Here is a 4,718-nt window from a genome sequence, read left to right on the forward strand (position 1 = left end):
GCCTAGACGTTATGGCCGAATCTGCAATGTCACATTGAAGTGCTTTGCAAATATAATTTCTTGGAAAACACGCTCTACATAAAAGCTTGTTTAGGTTCTTAACAAACATTTAGGGTGAAAGTTCATTGTGAAAAACTCAAGTTGTTCTAGCATAATATTGATCATATTAGATTGTTATTACCCTTTAAAACAGTGTTTGTTGCGAAAGCTCTCAAAATATGTTATGTAATCGTGATGTTTTAGAAAAACATTTGTTTATATTTTCTCGAAAATTCATGTCCTACTACTACTAGTACTCAAAAATCAAAGTAAGTAAATCCCCAAAATTAAAATGAAACTTAAAGAGGCCTTATTACAAAATGAAAGACCCAAAAGTAAACCTTATTTATAAAATTAAAAATTAACTAAGTCGAGTGGTCGCCATTGAGTCCTCCGTCGCCTCGATCCGTCTACGCCTAGGGACTTCCTGCACAATTAATAGATGGGTGAGTTTTCGAAAACTCAGTATGTGAAATCCTATAAAAGAAATCAATCAGAGTAAGCACAATTTGGGTCTAAGCCCTTTCAATAATGATGAGCGATATGGGTGCGAGCCAGCTGCAAGATAATAGTAGCGATGGGCCCGAGCCCATTACGAATAAGAGTAATCTGGGCCTAAGCCCATTACAGTAACAGTAGTAGTCTGGGCCTAAGCCCATGACAATAACAGTATGCAAACAGAAATCCTACCCAATCTATCTTCTACACACCATCTCCGTACCAACCCTACACACCATGTGGGGGATAAAATCGACCCACCCAACCCTACACACCGTGTAGCAGCAGTTGCGGCACTAAATCAGTACTTGCAGTAGAGCTGCCAATAATAGGCTTATAGCCTTTCAGTACAATTCATCCGAAATCATGTATCCTACCCCATGCAATGCAACATAATATAAATGTATGTACAGTAAAAATGGTATGCTAAAACAGTCATACATCACATAGGGGTATATCAGTCATTTACAAAAAAATAAGGGTCCAGCTGCACTAAACGGCCCAACAGTAGGTCCACAGTCGTCTCGGGCGACTTGTACACCCTTAACAGACAATCAGTGATAATGGGCCTAAAACCCATATTACGGGTCCATGTGGGCCCACACGCTCGTATGGCCCACATAGCCTAGAAATGGCCTTAGTCGTGTAGTTTACACAACCTGGCCCACTAATTACCACACTTTTGTGTGATTTCCACGTGTGGGGCCCACAGGCTCATTGGGCCTACGAGGCCCAATTCGGCCCAAAATGGTCCAATATCGTTTTGGTCCATGAAAAAGCTCATGACCATCTCGTCGACCTTACGGCCATGCTTTACTGCACGACCTGCCACATGGGCAGCCACACGCCTGTGTGGTGTCGTCAGCCCATTTTTTGGCTTTTCGGCCTTTGTTGTTTTGCATCTAATGGTAATGTTCACACACCTGTTATGAAATTATAGCCGCAACGTGTCCGAGATCAAAGCATCAATCGAACAATTACTGAATGCCCACTTGATCCAACCAACGTATTCTCCAATGCTTTAACCTTCACATGAAACAGTTAACCGATTCATAAGAATCTATAATCCAACATAATTATCTAGGACTTAAAGTACTCATCGCGAATGAAAGGATCACTTGTAGAGGAAAGAGCAATCGACCCAACACCTTGCTTATTGAAGTCGAGCCCCTAGCAACATTCGGCAAAATCACAGTGCTACAAGTCAATCATTAAGAAGGAGAAGATAATGAGTGAGAAGGGTACATTCAGCTCACAGAAAGAGAAATCGACATTTCTCAAAAAAAAAACTAACCAATATTCAGCCAACACCCAAGCCTAGAAGTCGCCCAAATTGAAAAGGGGTATTCGACAAAAAACTATTCAGCCAAGAGAAGAAGGAAAGAAAGTGGAAACAAGGTGTTCGACTTTGAAGAACAAAGGATCTTAGGTTCGACCAACACGGTAAAAGAGCAAAGAAAGTCAAAGGGAAGAGGGGGAAACAATCGGTCAGAGAATTCAGAACCAAAACTCGAAAGTAAAGAAGGAGAGGAGACAGTCGATCAGTACAGCACTGTTGTAAAGAGCCAAAACTAAGTAGGTAGCCTCCCCCCCCCGAAGGTGCTCGAATTGTCTAAAAGAAGAGTACCTTCAAAACCCCTAGCAGAAAACGACTACTCAGCAAAAGTTAAAAAGACCCTAAAACGAAAAAGGAAAAAACGAGAATGCAAAATTGACCAAATGAGAAGCATGACCCCTAGGCCAAAATCTTGAGTGCCTAGAGTCATCACTCGGCACCAACTCCCCACAACTTTAAAATCCCCTGATTCTCTCCTAATACTCTCCTTATATCTCTGCTCAACTCCCTCCATGACTGATTCAAACTTCCCTCCACTCATTAATGTTTCGGTCAAAGACAACTACCTCCCAAGGCAAACAGTAAAAATAATCTCCCTTTGCACAAGCAGGGATTCAAACCTCAGGCTCCGTGCACACCCCACACGCCACTTACCACTGGGCTAGCATGCTTGCTTTGTCAAGATTTTAACAAGTTCTGCATATAACCATACTGACTAAGGGTAGAGGTTTTGACTTTAAAAACACAAAATTTTGCTCAAGCCAAGGCTTGAACCCATGACTTCCCAGACACTCCCAAAGCACTAAACCACTAAGGCAAACATGCATACACGTCACAAACACGCAAAAATAATTTTAACAGGGGTTTTCGGGATTTGGGGTGTTACAAATCCCTTCCATTATTTCATAAATGTTTTGTCCCATAATACTTTCTTAACAGAACATTCCCTTAAAAAACCCTTCCAGATATCCATGTCATAACTAATTTTCCTATTTCAAACTATTGACCACCGATCTTTACCTTGAGTAGATACCCATACATGTTGGCAAATAGGGGTGAGTATTCGACCAAATCGAGTTGAGTCGAGTCGAATCGAGTAAAAAAATTTGAATTAGTCGAGTTGCGAATCATGTTTTAGCAACCAAACCCAATTTAAATTTTTTTCAAATCAAATCAAATCGAGTGAAAAGATTTCGAGTTAAGTCGAGCCGAGTTAACGAAACATATTATTCATACTCAATGTTGTATTTACATGGACCACTTATTCAACTGGTAGACGTACAAGATTATTTAACTACATAAACAATATAATTGATTTACCTTTTAACTTAATGAGTACATATTTATCAAAATAACATAATTTTGCCTTTTAACTTTAGAAAAGGTAAACATTTATCAAAAGGACGTAGTTTTCCCTTTTCTTATTCAGATTTTCAGATAACTCAAATTGTGTAATTCATATTCGAGTTAAACCAAAAAACTTAATTCTTTATTCGAGTTGATCCAAATAACTTGATTAACTCAAATAATTCAAACTATTTAATTCAAAATTTGAATTTTTTATCGAATTTGTCGAATCAAATTGGATTTTGCTCACCCTTATTGGTGAATACATATGCAAAAATAATATCATAAAAAACTGATCAATTCATGCCTTGGTTCAATACCACATAACCCATACTGATATTGTACTAAACAGATCCTTCAAATGAATTTCACATCACTCTATTTCAAGATCGCAAATACTTCGAGTAACAAAAACTCAGATCCCATATGAATTTAGTAAAAATCATTATACAAATAGATATGCTAGATCCTGGGTAAATCTAATTCAACCATTACATAACATAGACGAATTCGCATTGTCAATTCTTTAGGTCACACATAGCTACGAACACTTCCATATTCAACACTAACAGATTATCATGGTGGATACCCTTCTTAAAATATAGATAAACCTTTCTTTTCAAGAAATCCTTTTTAAAGCTTATTCAATTATATCGTGGATCGTATTCAACTCCTACCCTTAGACATATCATAACCTTCTCTCATTTACAGAACTATCAGAATTTATTCAGAGCTTACCATAAGGGCAAATAAGCACATTGTACAAAAAAAGTCTTGGTAGAACATGCCATAAGGTTCACACAGAACCCACCACATGAACCATCAAATAGAGTACGTTGTCAAGGCATTCCTTTCAAAATTTGCCACAAAGGCATTCCCTTCAAAGTCAGGCTCAAAGGCATTTCTTTCATATATTGCCACAAAGTCATTTCCTTCCTAGCATGTTTACGACATGGATTTGCCTAGACTCACATTTTATGAGGTTTTCCCATCATCATCTTGGGACATGCAGAGAACCCATTTAGGTAACTGTCACTCATAATTCCTTTTCAAAGTGTACCATACATGTAAGGTTACCAATCCAGGCTAAATCTATGTCACATGTATCTTTGAGTCTACAACAAATGCTAGAGCTCAGTTTCTAACCAGAATCACATCATGCACTGAAACAAACTAGAAAATCATCTTAGGTTACCAACAAACTATCAACATAACACATATCTCACATCATACATTCCGAACACACTGTTACAACTATACTTCAATGTTTTTAATAATAAAACAACAATTTTTGTGCACCTGAATTTATTAGATTCACTATCAAAAACATATATTATATGCAACAAACATTCATTCATTCATAGATGTAATTTATGATTACAATTACCCATTCACTCAAGCTTGTCTAACCTTTCATCATATTGTAAGTCTAATTTATACCTTTTTCTTAATCAGACCTTACCTACACAAGCATCATTCTACTTTTCATTCATGTAAT

This window comes from Gossypium arboreum, chromosome 6, assembly GCF_025698485.1.
Source record: "Gossypium arboreum isolate Shixiya-1 chromosome 6, ASM2569848v2, whole genome shotgun sequence".
Lineage (NCBI taxonomy): Eukaryota > Viridiplantae > Streptophyta > Magnoliopsida > Malvales > Malvaceae > Gossypium > Gossypium arboreum.